This window comes from Nicotiana tomentosiformis, chromosome 8 (genome assembly GCF_000390325.3).
Source record: "Nicotiana tomentosiformis chromosome 8, ASM39032v3, whole genome shotgun sequence".
Taxonomy (NCBI): domain Eukaryota; kingdom Viridiplantae; phylum Streptophyta; class Magnoliopsida; order Solanales; family Solanaceae; genus Nicotiana; species Nicotiana tomentosiformis.
This window is the reverse complement of record NC_090819.1, coordinates 45753664-45775193: the sequence shown is the minus strand read 5'-3', so window position 1 is coordinate 45775193 and position 21530 is coordinate 45753664.

Genomic DNA, 21530 nt, shown 5'->3' with positions numbered 1-21530 from the left:
AATCTATATTATCATCTATATCCTCCCGACCATGCCTCCCATATATCACATGCCTAAACAACTCACTTCTTTTATATTTTGGGGTCATATACATAGTTCTCACCTTATCCATACGTACTAGTTGACTCTAGGTCTCCCTTGTCGAATTAATGATGTTATCGCCATGATTAACCATGCTAGCACTATTGGTAGTAACTGTTGCACTCTAGTTTGCATGAGACAAAATAAATTACAACTTATAGTACTCTACAAGGTTATTAAAGTTTAGAGTCGCCACCTAATGTATAAGGTATACTAGGACACCTACATTATACTATATAATGTATACTTCGAATATGGTCTACGAAACCGTTGAGATTCTTGGTAAGGGTTCAAGTTATCTAAATGGGAAGGTGTTAGGCATCCCTCAAGATCCACAAAATGTGATTCCTGTGGACTCAATCAAATAATGGAGGAAAGGTTCAAAAGAATATTTAACTACTCCACAAAGGATTTCTATCAAAGAGAAGTCAACACAATTGTCACGTAGTGAATAAATATTCAAAGCGTGACCATTTCATTTGTGATAAAATATATACAACAAAATATGCAAGCGCATTAATAAAGGAAAATCTTTTTTGGATTTGATTGAAAGAATTGGATTCAAAATAGAGTATAAAGGAAACTTCGACTTACAATTAAAGTCAAACAATTTAACTATACAAGGTTAGTCTTAATTGAATACATATGATATAAGGTGAAGAATTATTTTTGGATAAAAACCAACTAGCAATTAGCTCAAAGAAATGACCAAATAAAGTAGGAGTTGTCATGATAGGAAAGCGAAAGAAATTATCCACATAAATCTTACATGTGACAATTGAGTAATTAAATCAAATAAGAAGTATATATCAACTAGTGTTTTAAAAGGCATGGGCGTAAGGCGAGATATTTTACATATGCCTCAGCGAGGCGTAAGCCCCATAGGTATTTAATTTTTAATATTTTATAAAATAATATAATTACAGTAAATATTTATAAACATGTAAAATTGCATAAAAATTAAAAAAAATATAAATATGCAATATATATATATATATATATGTGTGTGTGTGTGTGTGTGTGCGCGCGCGTGCGCGCATGCTTCATCCCCACAAAAAACTAGTCAAAACAATCTATTATATGCTACTTATAGAAGCACAAGTAACTTGAGTCGAAAAGAATAAAGTTTTCTACATGGAGGAACAAAAAGAATGACTAACCTGCAATTTGAACTTTGAACTTGTTGTTATGAAGGAGAATGAAGTTCTATTTGTATTTGTAAAAAAAACTGAATATTCGTTGCTTTTGGGAGATATTAGCAGTCTAGTGGACAAGATAAAGAATTGGGAAAGACTTGAATTAGGGATTCAATCAATAAAAAAGGTCTTGACTTTTAAATTTAATGTATTTCAGTTCCTATTTAAAACTTTTCAGTAATTACCGAGATGACTTTTGAGAATTTGGTATGATATGAAAGACTTATTCAACAAATTTTATTTTATTTTGAAAAAGTCTTTAGGGCTTACAACTCACTAAAAAAACGCACCTCAAACGCCCGGGCGTACGCCCTCGAACGCCCGGGCATAAGCCCCGAATTGCAAGGCGTACGCCTCTTGAGACTTTCACCCCACACCATCGCCTCGGGGCATTTTTGGTACGCCTCGCCCCGGGGCTCGCCCCAAAAATATATTTTAAAACACTGATATCAACAATTGAAATGATCTAAAAAAGAGTTTCAATAAATTTGAAGAAGTTAATTTATGATTAAAGTCAAACAATTACTACAATGAGTTATATTAAATATATAAGAAAAATATGTGAAAAAATGAATAAATAGTGGAGAAAATTATCTTCAAAGATGAGTAAGTATTTTGTAATTGACTAACATACTTGACTAGATATATAAAGAATAAAACGTAAAAAAAGGTTTGTTAAGATGTACAAATATAAAGGAATATTGATTTTTATGACAAAAGAAAATTAGGACCATATAAGAAAGATTTTAGCAATACTAATAAAATGCATATATAAACAATCAGACAAATACACAAAGTGACTAAGAATATTATAAACCATGTACAATAATAGCCTTTAAGACAATAACTCATGGAGAATAATGGCAATTATTGGATTAGGCCCAAATGGATGTAGCAATTGAAATAATCCTAAATATGGTAGACTCAATTATGATTTCTACAAGTTATGTCTGATTGGAGTGTATAATTAAGGAACAAATTACAAGTAGATTGGTTCAAAAAGCATCCTAGTATAATTATAAAAAAAGGTAAGTTTATTTGTTTTGAGAAAAGATGCAATACTTTTTGTTTTATTATGTAGTATCTAATTCAATTAATTATATTCATATCTATCCCAATTAACCAAACAAGTTACGAAATATACTCGACATCCTAAGCATGTATATATAAGCTTAACGAGCTATATAATGCACAACTTCGTAAGTTAACCGGATTATTAACTAGATGCGACTCATTCTAAGTGTTGGCAAATATGCAAATATCAAGTAATCTAGCAAATACGATATCTAACTACGATTTCACTATACTTGCGTTTTGTGCATCCAAGAAGGAAAGTTACGAGCGGGAAGTTTGACGGGAATTTCTCTTTTCGTCTTCGAGTGTCTTCCTCTGAAAGCAACTCCGTGACATGTTTTGAAATGGTTTTTGTTTAAAATATTTTTGGGAAATTGCTGATCTTGAAAATGATTTAAAAATATTTTTGTTGTTGAAAGATTGTTTGCAAAATAAATGTCTTTTGGGATATTGTTTTCGGAAGATAATTTTGGAAAATAGTTTTAAAAATAATATAGAAGGCTCAGATACATGTAATATCCGATATCCGTCTAGACATGAGAATGAGAACCGCCTCGGTACCAACTCTGGTGGCCAACCGTGTCACCTTCTGAAGGTTTTATTGGCTCATCGCATCCTTGTCTTTTATTTTTCGATGTTTATCATCATCGCCTCGTTATTTAGGGCCCAGTCCGAGGGTCATTCGGGGCGTCGTGGCCTCAATAACTCAGAGGTTATTTTCTCATCGACCGCAATCTTGTATAATATTTGTTCGAATCAAATAAAAAGAGATATACAGTCACAAGCACGTCAAAATAATCAGGTAAAAATTTTGGAAAGTCAAGAGAATCGATTAGACTTTTAATTATGGGTGGCAAATGGGCGGGTTGGACTGAATTTGGGCGGGTCAAGATGGGTTATGTCAATAAATGGGCCATTGCCCAATCCAGCCCAAATTGTACTTGGGCTAAGATGGGCTGGGTCAAGATGGCTAAACAATGGGTCATAGCCTAACCCGCCCAACTTGACCCATGTTTTAGAACTATGCTCATCTTGCATAAACAAAGCCTTTTACCTTTTATACATCTAGGTATAAAAGATAAATAAATACTATTAATATTTTGAGAATCAAAATATATTTTCTTAAATAACAAAATAGTATTTCAAATGTGTAAGTTAAAAAATATTTTTCGGGTTGGGTGGGGGAGTTGGGGTTAGTGGATAGTGCAGAAAAACGAAAAAATAGAAAACAGAAAATTAAAAATATAAAAAATAAAAGTATAAAAAAATTTTTCGCCGGGGTGGGGGGAGGGTGGGGGTGAGGGGGGAGGGGGTGAGTGGTGCAGAAAAACGAAAAAATAAAAAATAAAAAATTGAAAATACAATTTTTTTGGGGGGTTGGGTTGGGGGGTTAGGGAGTGGATGGTGCAGATAAACGAAAAAACAGAAAACAGAAAATTGAAAATACATTTGTTTTTGCGGGGGTTGGGTGGGTGGTATAGAAAAAAAATTTCTGACTATTTTGTGCAACCAAGCAGTGAAAAATGAGAAAATATTTTCAGAAAAACGTTTTCCGTCATATCAAACACACCCTAAAATTTAAATATCTTGATTTTCATTTTTAAACTTAGATACAAAAACTAATGATATGGCAACTAAGTAAATTTCTAGATAAGTTGGGTTAAAATTTCTTTATTTTGGGTGAGATTCATGGGTTGTATTTGGGCTACTTAATGGGTCATAATGGGTTATATAAAATAATAGATTAACTTGGGCTCAGCCCAAATAGACCCATTAGCTAAAATATTGTAGCCCAACCCATTAATCTCTGGACGGGTTGGGCGGGTTGATGGGTTTGGGCTCAAATTGCCACCCGTGCTTTCAATACACGAGACTAAGGGGTCAAACCAAATATCAGCAATGAAATGGGATTCAACATCATAAACGAAGTCAAGAGAGGCAAAGCTGGTCTCAAACATGGCCTCAAACAATGGTTGGCCAGCTCAAAGTACACAAAAAGGTCCAAACGACATCAAAACAAAGCTGTCAGCCATAGCAGAATGGTGAAAACAAACACAAAAATGGAACCAACAGAATCCGCATCATCATCCGTCGTAGAAGGAGAAACTCGTCGGAAAAATCAGAACCCATGTTATCTCAAATATAAACAGTGATAATGACTATCGCAAAAATTAATAACCAGTCGAACAATGGGTTGCCGGAAATACACAGGGCGCCAATGGATGGGCCAACAGTCACAAAACTCCATAAAACAACACACAAAAGGCTAGCAAAAACATAAGAGTTCGCCAGAAAAGCCATAAACTCCAGATCCGTAAAGAACAACAACAAAAAATCATAAAGGGATGAGTAAAAGAGGCCACCGGCGTTCAATACTTCACTACCAGATCTAAAAGTTTTGCGGCCAAACTCTGGCAAGAAGTGTCGATTTCTCCAACCAGTGGAGTCTTCCAAAGAGAGGAAAGAGGAGAAGATGGGAATCACTACCTGCCGGTGGTCAACTCTGGCGGTAGCGACCTGAGCGGCAACCATGTCTCTTCACAATGAAGAGAGAGTTTGGAGATGAAGAGGGAGCAGACATGGTCTCTCAAAAATTAGAGATTGAGAAAGCCCCAAAAATGGGGTGTGCGGCTATGAGTTCTCTCAATGGAGAGTGAGAGATTATTTAGGGTTTGGGTTATAAAAATATGATGTTATAAAGTGTGATAGTGTGTAGGTGTGGGTATATGTATATAGTGGGTGTGTAAATAAAAGATGTGATTCTTATTTTAGTAGAACGTATATGTAAAATGGAAGAAAAATATGTGGTCAAAATTAAAGGAGGTCATGTCATATCAAGTCACATCAATTGACTAGTCACATCACGATGTCTTGTCGCGTCAATGTCATGTCGCATCAACGTCTTGTCACACCAGATGTTGACGGAATGTTCAATTTAACCGGACTTGATCCGTATTTTAAAATTATTTCTACTGGCTTCAATTTAACTAAACAGACCGTGCTACAAAATAAATATGATTTTTTAATTAGAAAATCTCATAGTATTTATTTAAAATGTAACTGCTACAATGATGCTGTAGTAATTATTATTTTATTTTTGAAAAGATGATAATTTGATAGAATTTCCTAATGTTTGAAAAATAGGCATTATCAATAAATCGCTTAAAAGTTTATAAAAAAGCACAAAAACTGCAGTATTTAACTAATTGCAACAAAATGATAGAAATTTCCATATTTTGTGAAATATGAATAATTATCAATAAATTGCATTAAAGTTAAATAATGTGCAAAAATTATATTTTTGAATAATTGCAATAAAATGATAGAAATTCCCACATTTTATAAAAATAGGAATAATTATCAATAAATTGCATTAATGCTAAATAATGTGTAAAAACTACATTTTTATTATTTTTGACTAGGAAGCCTGCAGAAGTTAATTTTTAAATATGGAGGGTCAAAATTGAGTGTCAACAGCTGCCCCTCTTTGACCGGAGATTATGTAAGAATCTTCGGACAAAGAAATTGACACCACACTCAATTTTGACCCGACATGAAAGAGTGGGAATGCGGATGTTTTGAAGATTATGACTGAACTTTGGTATTTGAGTTGCCTACATATCTCGGGTTGCACAAGAATCTGGTCGCGTGTAGTTCTAAAATGCAACTGAGTACTACTTATGGATCGTAGTCTCATGGGGTGGAAGACGAATGTTCGAGGACGAAAAGGTTCATGTGATCTCGACATTGCTCCCAAGATTGCCCCAGTATCGGACTGTAATAACACTGGGCCGTGGATGTTAGATGGACATATAGATTGATTGGATGAATTTTGATGTAGGTACGGCCGTTCTCAGGGTTGAGTTTTTCTACATATCTCGAATGTGATAAGAATCAGGCCAATTGTAGTTTAAGAAGGCGATGGGATGATTTTTGATTTTTGATTTTGAAAGTTGCTCCAGCATTTTCCCTGATTTTACTGCTCCCTCAAGCCTACTATAGGCGAGACAAAAACACAATACAATCAGCAACTCGAAAACAACCTAATTACAATTCGGGACCTTCGATACAATAAAAATCCCAAATATACCATAACACACCCAATCAACAAGTTATCAAGTAGCCTGAAACTGCAAGGACGAGCGACCAGTCCACTACCCTACCACGTGTGGTATTTCTCCACGCATTTTATCCTTCCAAACTCCATAAATCAGTAGTTCAAGAGGCCAACATGAGTGGACTACAAAACAGTCCACTAAAAGTGGAATAAATCAAACTCACGGCTTCCGATCACTGTCCCGTGAGTTTTAACTATTAGAAAACGAATTTATCAACTTTTCTTGATATTTAAGAGCTTAAATACTGAAAGTAGGCATTTTTGTAACTATGAATTAACTTTCAAAACTCAAACTACAAAGAAAAAGAGAGGCGGTATAATGATACGTCGTAGGGATCGTTCTAATGTTAACGCTTCTTGATTTCGTACCCCGGATGTTAATCTTTTTTGAAACCCTTGTAGAGAGCTTAAGGATAGGTTATGGGGGTTCTCTGTTCGTGTTCTATGAAAAATGAAGAGAAAGACGACTTAAAACCTATATATATCAAGTTTTGAAAAGTCAAAGAGGTGCTAGCTTGGCACCCTAGCATTGGCCCTTCTTCAGATACTCATATCATTTTATCTGGACGTCGTATGAATGAACGGTTAAGAGTGTTGGAAACTACATTCTAAGATCTTAAATTTGATATATAATATGTTCCAAAAACAACTCTTATAACATACTAAAGGTATTGCTCAAAAAGCTTCGTTACAAGGCAAATCTTTAGTCGGTTTTTTCGCAACTTAAATCAGATTTTTTTCGAACTTTATATTTTATATCCAAACATCATACATAGTCATATTATGACTTTACACTCACTTAAATAATGATTAACAAGTCTCATATTAATTATAAGTCGCCTTGGGACACACAGAGTGTAACAAATTCCAAGTATATTGGGAGAAAATCGCAGCTACATTTGACCTAATTTTTAGCACAATTATGAATGTAACTTGTGATGACCTTTGCCAACTTTTGTTTCACAACTCGCTTGACTTCAAAACGTAATACATGAATATCATACGACTAAAATAACTCATAACATAACCTCCTTATCATGTTAAGCACCCTATTCTTATCCCAAGAGTACATGTTATAATATTCCCAACTTGTCGATTTTCGACGAAACTTATTTTTTTCAGTTTGTTTAGCTTCTAATTCTTTCAACCCTCTTGGTACTTGTTATCCATGATTTTAAAGATTTGTAACCTCCAAGGTAACATGATTAACTTACCTTATGTACTTTCAAAAATGATCTCATTTCTGAGCTTACATCAATTGTCTTACGACGTACTCTTACGTACGAAAACATGGGGTGTAACATTATTCCTCCCCCTTTAGAACATTCATCCTCGAATGTTGACTGATGTGATTAACAGTCTCATGACCTATAACTCTTGAGAATACTTTAATATTGTCCTTTCCATCTAGGCAATTTTTTTGTGAATAAATTCAAAGGCCAGGGCATTCCCCCCTTTAGGTCTCTTTCTCACACCATGACTTGTGGTCGGAATCCTTTCAATCTCGTAACTGTTGCTACCTTCTATCATGCAGCCTGTACGATCTGACCTTATAAGTGCACCTATGTGACTCTTCTCTCCTTTTTCGTCCAGCTGTTAACCAATCTCTAGACCTCGCTTTGTGAACATATACAAAACTATGACAAACTGTCCCTTGGGGAATCTATAGGTGTACTGAAGTTCTTCTCTCGGTACTTTGTCGAACTTACTACCATTGCTATATCTTGTTTTATAGCCTCGGTTATCTATGCTTATAGCTTTAATACATCTAGGTAGGTTATACTATACCATAACACTTACTTCCGTTTATTATTACCGAGGTCTGCTACCCAACTCCATATATATATATATATATATATATATATATATATATATATATGTCCTTTAATGCTTTCTCATTACTGTTCATCTTAAGAATGACAGCCTAATATCATCTCATACTTTGTAAATTTATCCATCTATTATTGATTCACCTTAATGTTGATCCATAATCTACCACTAGTAACTTGAAACCTCTTACGTATTAACATTGTCACTAGGGCTCACGTCTCATCGAGGAACATCTGAAGTGATTTTCCTGATCCACCTAAGGATGATGCTATACTTCAATAACCATATTTTATAGCATCCCAATGTGATTCATCTTATAGGGGTATTCTAGTCCCGTGCAATTCATGAAATACCTTTTCTTTAAATCATTAGTCAATTAAAGCCCTAAGCTTCATCCTCTTATCTATCACAATTACACCCTTATTCTACTACCAGGGAAGCATTCCATCTCTTCTAAATGTACTAGTCTTAGACTCCTCCGAGTTAATTCAAGCTATACTGAGCTTTCTATTACTTACGGAAACCATAAGCTCTATTATTTTTATGGGCTTAATCCAGAGGCCTTACCTATTCTTGTCACCTTCTCACTCATCTTTTCTTATCCTTACTCCTATCTACCTAAAACCTTGCTGCTCTATCATACTTTAGCTTGCGACCTACACATATATATTTATACTACTCGCAACCTTCCATTAACCACTTGTTGCATGCATACTTGGCTTATCTTAGTACCCACACATAATGGAATTCCATGGAACCTATATGATCTCGAATATTACTTTTGAACTTTTTTTTCCTCATCCATTAGCTACGATAGGTGCCACTTTATTAAGGAGTGCATATAATGTTCTCGTGAGATTGTTGTTACAAGACCATTTCTTCTTTAGGTCACAATGCGTAGGTTGAAGCCTTCTTCCTTATTTCCTCAGCTAGTCTTTCGGGGTAATACATAGTGGAGACCCTGTCACGACCCAAACTGGCGGGCCATGACTAGCACTCGGGCCATACCTGCCGAGCACCAACACACATTTTATCTAACCTTTCTTGTTATCTATAAGGGCCGATGAGATTAATATAAATAGTAGACATGAATCCTTAAAAACCAACAATAACAGATAATGGCATGAACATATATAACAAGGGTCGACAAGGCTGTCATGAAGCTATGTATAAGGTACGAGCTGACAAGCTGCCATGAGAGACTATATAATAAAAATCAGTTGACAAGGCAATCCAAATTATACATGAGTTGACACCTGTCTATGAGCCTCTAAAGAAACATAAGTGCTGCAACATTGCCGGAACAAGGCCCCGACATACCCATAGTGTCTATAACAAAAATGCATACTAAGACCATGGCAAGTCCGGAGAAGGGATCTCGCCAATAACCGCTGAACTGGGCAGCCTACTATGGTGGGGGAGCTTCACCTACCTATCTATTAGGACCTGCAGTACGAGATGCAGCGTCCACAAATAAAAAGGACGTCAGTACGAATAAAGTACTGAGTATGTAAGGCAGGAAAGCATAAGTAAGAATAGTAATGTAAACATGGATAGAGAATATATAACCTGTAACATCTGGGTACCTCTGAGGGCTACTGACATGAAATCATGATACATACATATATATATATATATATATATATATATATATATATACACACACACACACACACACACATAAACTTTTAAAACATACACCTCTGTGGGCATCATCATCATATCGTACCCGGCCGTAATAGGCTCGATAAAAATATACCCGGCCATCATAAGGCTTGGTAGAATTGTACCCGGCCACGTGGAGCTTGGTAAAACCCAACTGATTAGTGGTTTCACAATAGGTGCCATACCCGGCCGACTATAGCACTCGGTAGAGTAAATTAAATACATATATATATGATGCATGATGGACTCATTGAAATCACATTTTGAACCTTTCGGAGTGACGCAAGGTCGGTATCCTCCGTACACGTTATTAGGATTAAATCTTCATCAAGAATCTTATAAGAATCAGGAAGTACCAACAACATTGATAACATAAGAATAAGAGAAGCAACATCAACATCAATCTTTCCATAAGAAGGGAAACAATGTAAGTACTGCTAGCTTCTAAGAGTGGAGTATATTTGGAAGCTCGTTCATTACATTATGTACAATCGGAGTCATGCAAAATAAGGAAATGGATAGCCTCACATACCTTGTATATACTTTCCAACCTCAAGCTATGCAAATTTCACGACTCCTCAGTCTACAATAAGAGAAATAACACTATCGTTGTCGTTTAAGCGTCGTAACTATTATGTATCGACCGCAACCTATTTTACGATGAAACGGACAACACCTCCCCTATTTATATGACTTACCACAAGTTAAAACAACAACCAAACAGTCCAAACAACATCAATAATAATCATATTGAGCCTCACAAAACAGTCCACCAACCAACAACATTACTAACAAGCCTTTCGATATATATTGCACAAGTTCTAGCTTCAACGACTTAGCCGTAACTTGGATAATCTTAAATACATGTAGGGTAAGAGGTTAATTACCTTTAAACAGAAATAACAACTCCAATTTGACATTAATTGACCACGAAATATCCCTCCAATGCTGCCACAAGAACAAGGAAGCGAAACTAGCAATCAATTAGGGTTTTTCGGCACTAGAATCACTTTAGAAGACTTGAAATAACCTAGGGTTGATATTAAAAACTTGAGGGAGTATTTTACAGAACATAAAACACTTAAAACAACCTCCAACACGAGCTGGAATAACACAAAAATCAGCAACAACAAGAAGAACAAGAAACTTACTAGCGCCACGGGATTCCTGACACTTGATTTGTGTTGTTTGCCCTCTGTTTTGGTCTTGGATCATGAGAGAACCTTGAGAGAGTGTTTTTAGGGTTCTAAGGTCTGTATATACTGAAAATTAATGACTTAAAACGGGGTTGAGGCGTGTTATATATATCCATATGTCTCAACCGCCTATGTGGGCCACATAGAGAGCTGGTTGGCGCAGTCTCGCAAAAATGCGAATATCTCTCTACTCCCAGATCGTATTGATGAACGGTTTAATGAGTTAGAAACTAGACTCATAGATCTTAAATGTGGTGGGTATATCATCCCGTAATCCCAATTAAGTTGGGAGAAAAGCTTAGTAACATTTGACCTAAATTTTAAGTAAAATTATGAACGTAAGTTGCGACAACGTTTGTCGACTTTTGTTTCATAACTCGCTTGACTTCAAGACTTATTATACGGATATTATATGATTCAAATACCTTAAAATAAAACCTCTTGGGATTATTAATCACCTCTAGTTTTACCCGAAAATATAGGTTACAACATCCTTGATTCGTTTAACTTCTAATGCTTGTTAACCACTCTTACACACCCTTGTATTGTTTAAGACCAATAGGATTAACTTCTTATCATCTCAAAGATAATATCTTCTCAGATTTATGTCGACTAACTTACGGCATGATCTAACGTACGCGAATATGGGTTGTAACGCCCTCCCCCCCTTAGGAGCATTCGTGGATTCCGACGGAAATTTTCGGATGAGTTTTCCCTATAAAATGGACACTAGCCAATTTGCAAGCAGTTAAACCCAACCTATGGCCTTAAAAGGATATACAAAGCATTATGGATATGTACATTATCTGTTTATCACCATTTTGTATTAAGAAAGTGTATTCTCAAGCTATTGCTCACCTCATAGAGCCATTTAACCTTCTAACGCGTCCTGCGTTCCCCCTACATCCTCGTTATCTTCAATCTGGAACAGGTAAGGGTATTTAGACTTCATTTCCTCTTCTGCTTCCCATGTCATTTCTTCCGTATTCTTGTTCCTCCACAATACTTTGACGGAAGCTACATCCTTTGTTCTCAGCTTGCGGACTTGTCGATCTAATATAGCCACTGGCACTTCTTCATATGATAGATCCTCTGTAACTTGTACATCTTTGATAGGGACGACCCGAGAAGGGTCTCCAATTTCAAGAAATAAGTTCGTGACTCCAACGCGACTATCAGAAGGAAAAGTTAGACCCCAGCATAATAGAATTCAGTATGGGCTTGTGAACAAGATAAACTAAACATGAATTAGGGACTGAGTGATTGGATAATAGTAGGCATCATGAGAATTTCAGATTTTGTTCCGGCGATAATAGAATGGACAACAGAAGAAGATTCATAATAAATTCAGAGAATGGTCATTCTGGGAGACGCTTCCCTAAAGCCAGCAATGTGAGCAAAGTTAAGCTTAAGGGACTGTATGTGCCAGTTACACTAAGTGTCACCCTCGCGAGTAGGGAATTTTATTATCCTTGATACAGAAAGATTATTGCAAGGCAAGTAAGGGTTATCGATGATATGAAAAGATGCCAAAGATGAGGAGGTAAAACATCTATACGTAGATCATCATAACACTAAATCTTAGTACTCCCCTAAAAGGAGGAATATGGAATGATGTGACATTAAGTCAGAATTAAGTGATTCTAGTAATTATGGACTGGTAAAGGAAGAATGCGATTAAAATAAAAGAAGGAATGAGATTGCACTTATTCCTACGGATATGCTACGACTCCAAAACATTATGCAAGCACGATGTCAAGGAGAGGAAGTAAGGGTTCCGGCCCGGGATGCTTTTGATAAATTAGGAGCTAGCGCGAGAGATAAGTTAAGACAAAAGAAATAACCCAAGAATGATTATGCGGAATACTGATATGAGAATGGGCCAACGAGTAGTCAGTAGTTGATTCAGGAAAAGCCTAGTTATGGCTAGACAAGAGGATACAAACAAATCAACAGATCGTGCAAGATAAACATAGTGAACCCCAACATGAGGCATTCAGTCTCGCAGATATGGCATCGTAACCTTGAGAAATATTAAGATAGGAGTTGGGGTAGTAAAAGTACCATATGAGTGTTACGAAGATAAAGAGAGTGCCACTAGGAAGACAATCAAAATATCAGCTCAGAAGCAATCCTACGAGCACAAGGGCATGAAGGTAAGAAAGTAAGGTTAATTACAAGTAAGAAAGAACATCAAAAATTCCGCCGGATAAATGATGTAATAAGCTCGCAGCCTTGAAAGAATCAGAGGGTCCTCCCTAAGTACTACAATGAAAGACTAGTTGAGAAAATAAGGAAAAAGGCTTCAACCTAAGCACAGTGACCTAAAGAGGAAATGGTCATGTAACAACAGTCTCACAACAACATTGTATGCACTCCATAAGAAGGTGGCACCTAGCGTGGCTAATGAACAGGGAGAAAAATCAGAAGTGATATTCAAGATCATATGTGTTGTATGGAATTCCAATATGTGTGGGCACTAAGATAAGCTATGTATGCACGCAACAAGGGGGCAGAAAGACCAGGAAAAGTAATAGCTTACGTTTAAAGAAAGTTGAGAAGGAACAAAAAGAATTATTCGATTAATGATCCATAGTTAGTTACATTATGAACACACTTAAAGAGTTTGGAGTATTATCCATGCAGCATATATGTTGACATTCATACAGCCATAGAAGACTCTGGTATAAGTTAAAAGAAAGAATTGAGCCCAGGGCATAGACAAAGGATTGAATTATTAGAAGATTTTATCATGGATATTCCATAGCGCCCATGAAAGGCTAAAGTAATAACTAATACCAGTAGCTGCAGATCGGAAGATAGTTTAAGCCTACATGAAGGCTGATCAGAAGAAAAAGGAAACTAAAGAGTTTAATCAACTAAGTAAATCAGGAATCTGATTATTGGACCCAGAAAATTATAGAAATCGTGATTGAAAACATTGCAGAATCACCCTTAATATCACAGGTACAAGAGAGATAGTACAACAACTGTATTCCATAACGGCTCTACGAGAAAGCCAGTTAGAAGAGTACCGGCCTCATAAGAAGTCAGTATGAAGCTCCCACTAAATTTTGTATGCGCCAAAGGTGCGAGTATTATAATAGGTGGATGTGAATCATACCTATGTGGAAGGGAGGTCATGAAAGAGATAGAAGATGCGATGCCAGATTTTAAGGTAAGCAAGGTAAAAGCAAACAACGATGAGATACTCAGGTGTAGAAGGTTATGAATAGTCCATATTGCGGATAGAAGGCTAGAAGCGCGAGGATTCAATATCCAGGAATGATAGCAGCGTCGTCAGTGGCATGTCTTCCAGCCTATGGTTTCTAGGTACTGAGAGGTCTAGTTAAGAGAGTAAAGAAGAGTTAGAGATAATGTGATGTCTCGCTTGATGTTCCAGAATAACATAAGGAAATCTATGGTGCAAGCGAGTTGAAGGAAGGTTGTGAGTAGTATAAATGGATATGTGTAGATCACAAGCTAAAGTATGATAGAGCGACAAGATTTTAGGAAGACAGGAGCAAGGACAAGAAAGGGCGAGTGAGAAAGTAACGAGAAACAGATGAGTCCTCGGGATTAAGCCCATAAAAACAAGAGAGCTGATGGCTTATCTAAGTTATAGAAAGCTCAGTATAGCCTGAATGAACTCAAAGGAATCTAAGACTAGTAGCATTTAGAAGAGATGGAATGCTGGCCTGGTAGTAGAATGAAGGTGTAATTGTGTTAGATGAAAGATGACGTTTGGGCCTTCGATTGAGTAATGGTTTGAAGAGGATTTCATGGATTGTACGAAATTAAAATACCCACGTAAGGTGAATCACATTGGGATGCTATAAAATACGATTATTAAAGTACAGTATCGCCCTTAAGTGGATCAGGAAAATTACTTCAAATATTCCTCGATGCAACATAAGTCCTAGCAGCAATGTATTACGAAAGAAGTTTCAATTTATCAGTGGTATATTGTAGATCAATACTGAGGAGAATCATAATGGATGGATAAAAGTCACAAAGTATGAGCTGAAATTAGGTCGTCATTCTTAAGATGAACAGTAGTGAGGAAGCATTAAAAGACTTAGCTTTATGCATATAGGATAAGCAACGAGAGTAACCTGGAGTTTGGTCGCAGACCTCAGTAACAATAGATCAAAGTAAGAGTTATGGTATAGTATGGCCTACTTAGATGTAGTAAAGCTAATGATGCCCAGAGGGACAGCTTGACATAATTTTGTATATGTTCACAAAATGAGGCCTAGAGATTGGCTAAGAGCTGGAGGAAAGTCATGGTATGAGAAAGAAGACTAAAGGGGGGAATGCCCTTGCCTTTAGATTTATTCAAAGAATAGTTGCCTAAATGGAAAGGAGAATATTAAAGTATTCGCTAGAGCTATGGGTTATGAGAATGATAATTGCATCAGTCAACTTTCGAGGACGAATGTTCCAAAGGGGGGAATAATGTTACACCCATATATTTTTTGTACATGAAAGTACGCCATAAATAAATTGATGAAAGCTCGGAAATGAGATATTACATCTCGCATTTTCATACGTTAAAGTTTCGTAGCAAGTTAATCGACGTAAGTTCGGGAATGAGATTATTTTGAGATTATAAGCATTATGCTATTTCAAACAAGAGACGAGTAAATTCGTGAAGGTGAGAGAGTAAGCAAATCAAAGAAAATGAATTTCGTCGAAGTTTGACATTTTGGATAAAATACGACCCGAGCTAAAATACTCGGTATTTATGAACTAGTACCATACAAGGTACCACATGGACATGATAGTAATGTGTATAAAGTTTATTAAAAGTGAGTAGTATTTTAAGTAATTTGAGATAATTCCTAATTATATGGATAATTGGGTAATTATAAATTTTTAAGTGGGAGATTAACTTATAATTAAGAGATTATTGGATAAGGAATTAACTCCCTAACGTGGAAGCAAGCATGAAGGCTTAAATCAAGCCTAACGTGACTCTTAAGATCATTTAATAAGGTGGCAAGATTGGAGGAGTCTTTGTGGCTTAGTCATACAAAGTGTGGGGCCCACACGTTATATAAAAGGCCTTTCAAAATCACAAATTGAGATGCTTATACATGTAGGAACGGATGGAAATTCTCAAACAAGATTTCATACAAATCTTTTACAAGGTGAGATAGATTGACGTGATTTTGCTTCAGCAAATTATTTTATTCGAAATTATTCTACGCAATAGCAACGACAGTTTTTGGATTAGTAAAAGAATTCATACGAAATTGCACTGTGTAATAACAATGGGATTTTGCAATTCTAAGGGAGTACAGTGCAATCCTTCTCAAGAATATCATACGGATTTTTCCCTATTCCAGGTATGTTAAGGCTAAGCCCTTCCTTCATTTTGGCATGATCTCGTAATTACATGTATTTGATGACGAGGCATAAAGAGAAATTCATACTCCCGAATTTATATACATTATCATAGTCTCATAAATTACAGTATTCTCCTTATCGGGACTTTATATTTAATTGAGTATTGTCTTCTTCCAGTCAAGAGAGCAGAGAGCCTATATATACAGTATTACATTATTTTCATTACAATCGAACTATAATCGATGGGCATGACCTCTATTAGGAAACCTCTGATCAGATGGTAAGTTATATACCGAGCCTACTATGGTCGAGTGCCTATGAGTGAGCCCAGTTGGCCGAGATACAGAGCCTAGTATGGCCAAGCGCCTATGAGCGAGCCTACTATGGTAGAGCAGTTATATATATACCAAGCCTTATAAGGCCGGACAACTATTTTACTTATTATATTGAGAGAGTTGAGTCATTATCAGCATGTAAGCATATCTTCAGATTTTCTTTGACTCCCAGTTACTTTCAGATATTATATTATTAGTTCAGTTTCAGCTTACAGTTATTCTATTGCCTTACATACTCGGTACATCATTCGTACTTACGTCCTTTTGTTGGGGATGCTGCATTCATGCCTACAGGTATATACAATCAGTTTGACGAGCCCTCATAGTAGACGAGGTTAGCACTCAGCGAAGGATCGGTAAGACTCCACCTCATTCGAAGTGCAGCCGAGTCTATGAGTCATCGTGTCAGAATTTTGCTACAGACTTATGGGTAGGCCGGTACCCTATCCCATTTGATGTCAAATACTCTTAGAGGCTTTGTAGATAGAGGTTCCTTTTGTACAGTATGTCAGACGACTGGGCATCCCATATGTATTCATATTTTAAGAAAGATGGTTCATTGATACAATGCTTTTCCACTTATAGTTATACATTACGAGTTGTGGCCATGTTGGCCCAATTACCAATATCAGTACGATATGAAAGACACTTTATGTTGGTACTCAGTCGAGTAAGGCACCGGGTGCCCGTCGCGGCCCATCGGTTTGGGTCGTGACACATATTGCCGTGCTTTTACCTAGGCTACCAAAGATGATTCTGATGTATTCTGTACAGTAACACCTCCGTCATCAGATTCTAACAATCTGATTCTCATATTGGCTAGCTAATGAAGCTCTTTAGTCAACCCCTGTCTACCTGCCTCAATATGTACTAAGCTTCCCATTGACTTACGACTGAGAGCGTCTGCCACAACATTGGCTTTACCGGGATGGTACAATATCTCGACATTGTAATCTTTCAGTAATTCAAGCCACCTACGCTACCTTAAATTCAACACCTTCTGGTTGAAGATGTATTGTAAACTCTTGTGATCTGTGTAGATGTCAACATGGACGCTGTATAAGTAGTGCCGCCATATCTTCAAAGCATATATTACTGCATCCAATTCCAAATCATGAGTCGGGTAATTCTTTTCATGCTTCTTTAATTGTCTTGATGCATAAGCAATCACCTTCCCATGTTGCATCAATACGCACCCCAAACCTATACCTGAGGCATCACAATATACCACATAACCTTTTGTTCCTTCTGGGAGAGTGAGCACTGGCGCGAATGTCAATCGATTCTTTAGCTCCTGAAAACTACGTCACAAGCATCAGACCACTGGAACTTGGTAGCTTTCTGTGTTAACTTAGTCAATGGTGCTGATATAGAGGAAAACCCTTCTACAAATCGCCTATAATATCCTGCTAGCCCCATGAAGCTGCGGACTTCTGACAGTGTTGTAGGTCTCGGCCAATTCTTCACTGCGTCGATCTTCTAAGTGTCGACACTAAGACCCTCGTCAGATATTACATGGCCAAGGAATGCTACTGAGTTTAGCCAGAATTCACATTTGGAGAGCTTAGCATATAACTTACGAACCTAAAGGGTCTGTAATACTATCCGCCAATGGCTCGCATGTTCCGCCTCCGAACGAGAATACACCACATTATCATCAATGAATACGATCACGAATACATCAAGATAAGGCCTGAATACACTATTCATGAGATCCATAAAAGCTGCTGGGGCATTTGTTAGCGCGAACGACATCAACAAGAACTCAAAATGCCATATCTTGTCCGGAAGGTCGTCTTTGGAATATCCTTCTCCTTAACCCTCACTCGATGATACCCTGAACGTAAGTCAATCTTGGAAAAATACTTGGCACCCTGGAGTTGGTCAAACAGGTCGTCAATCCTTGGAAGTGGATACTTGTTCTTTATAGGAAACTTATTCAACTGTCGATAATTGATACACATCCTTAACGACCCGTCTTTCTTCCACAAGAACAAGACTGGCGCATCCCAAGGTGAAGTGCTAGGAGTAATGAAGCGCTTATCCAGCAAATCCTTCAACTGCTCCTTCAACTCTCGCAACTCTGCTGGGTCCATCCTGTATAGAGGGATAGAGATCGGTTGAGTGTCAGGCAACACATTAATGCTAAACTCAATCTCCCTTTCAGGAGGAAGGCTTGGGAGTTCATCAGGGAAAATACCTGGAAATTTATTGACCACGGAGATTGATTGTAGAGTAGGAGGCTTCACCTCCGCATCCCTAATGCGAACGAGATGATAAATGTAACCTTTTGAGATCGTCTTTATTGCCTTAAGATAGGAAATAAATCTACATTTCGGCGTAGCAATATTCCCCTTCCATTCGATGATGGGTTCACCAGGAAACTAAAACCTAACCATCTTCATACGACAAACAATATTTGCATAGTATGAGGCCAACCAGTCCATTCCCATTATCATATCGAAATCAACCATTTCTAACTCAAATAGATTTGCCGAGGTTTGACGACTACAAATCATTACTGTGCAACCTCTATATACCCTTCTAGCAATCACAGAATCTCCTATCGGAGTAGATACCGCAAGTGGTTTACTTATCAATTCAGCTTCAACACCAAACATATTAGCCACAAAGGGTGTAACATATGATAATGTAGATCCCAGATCAATCAACGCATATACATCATAAGAAAACACAGACAATATACCTGTAACAACATCCAGAAAGGACTCGAGATCCTGTTGACCTACTAGAGCATAGGTTCGATTTTGAGTACCACTGGAACTCAGTACTACACCTCTACCTCTACCATGACCTGTCGACTGCTAAAAACCCCGTGCTGGAAGTCGAACTGATGAGGAAGAACCAGACATAAATCCAGTTGGTTGAGCCATACCATCACCTCCTCTGTTAGGACAATCCCGCATCATATGGCAAGGCTGTCCGCAAGAATAGCACGCATCAGAACCTCGACAACACAGTCCAAAGTGGGCCTTGCCGCACTGATCACAACGAGGTGTTGGGGGTCTCGTCTCACTAGTATCCCTATAATATTGTGTGCCTGATGCCGACGAACTCTTACCTGAACCAGAATAGGTAAATCGATCATACCGAGGCCTCTGAAATTGTGGAGGAGCACTAGCTTCAGGTGGCGCCGAACTCCTCAAAGACTGGGGCCTGATACTACCTCTGAAGTCATCAGAATACCCTGCAAACCTCGCCCTCTTATGCTGGCCCATATCTTGCTCCCTATCTGACCTTTGCTGGCACTTACGATCCTCTAATATCTGGGCATAAGCCTGAATACGGGAAATATGCATGCCCTCTACCAAGGAGGCTGTCGTGCACTCATTTATCAGATGTGGTCCCAACCCGTTCACGAACGAGTGCACCCTATCGCTCATCTCGGCCACCATATGGGGAGAATGCCTTGCTAAAGAATCAAACTGCATACTATACTCTCGCACACTCATATTACCCTGTCAAAGGTTCAAGAACTTATCATCTCTAGCTCGTCGTATCTCAACTGGAAAGTAGTGACGAAGAAAGGCCTCAGAAAATTCCTTCCAAACAGCTGGAGGAGCGTTCGGACCCCTGGATCTCTCCCAAATATCATACCAGAAAATCGCTAAATCCCGTAACCGATAAGAAGCCAACTCTACTACCTTTGTATTACTAGCATGCATAACCCGCAGTGTACGATGAACCTGATCAATAAAAGTCTGCGGGTCCTCCTTGGGGTCTGATTCGGTAAACACTGGAGGGTCTAGATTAATAAAATCACGAACTCTCGCACTAACCGGTTTATCAGCAGCACCGATATTCTACCTCTGATCATGAGTAGCTACCAAGCCAGTCAACAACTGCGCCGCACTTCGCATATCCTGGTCTGTAGTGCCAGACGGTGGAACTGGAGGTGCTGGGTGCCTCCTAATATCCTCTGGAGGAGACAGAGTAGATTAGTTATGAGACGGCATCTCACTCTGAGTCTCACTTTGGCCTGCTCTAGCTGGAGGTACCTGACCGGTACCCTCTCCCACAGCTGTATCAAGTCATCTACTAATCGCTTGCTTCCTAGTTGAAGGTATCGCTGAAAGAAAACAAGATCAATATTAGAGACAAACACTTACGACTCAACTCTATCCACGATCTAGATTTAGGAAGAAGGTAACAACCCTAAATGTCATATAGCCTCCTGATTATAAATGCGGCGTGCGACAACATCCGTAATCAAGACTCTACTAGACACAGCTCATAGACAACCCCTAGGACAGACTTGCTCTTATACCAAGTTTGTCACGACCCAAACTGGAGGGCCATGACTGGCACTCGGGCCATACCTGCCGAGCACCAACGTACATTTAATCTAACCTTTCATGTTTGCTATAAGGGCCGACAAGATCAATATAAATGGTAGACATGAATACTAAACAATCAACAATGACAGATAATGGCATGAACATATATAACATAGGCCGACAAGGTTGTCATGGATCTTTGTATAAGGTACGAGCTGACAAGCTGCCATAAGATACTATACAACAAAAATCAGTCGACAAGGCAATCCAAATTATACATGAGTCGACACTTGTCTATGAGCCTCTAAAAGAATATAAGTGCTGCAACATTGCCGGAACAGGTCCCCGACATACCCATAATGTCTATAACAAAAATGCATACCAAG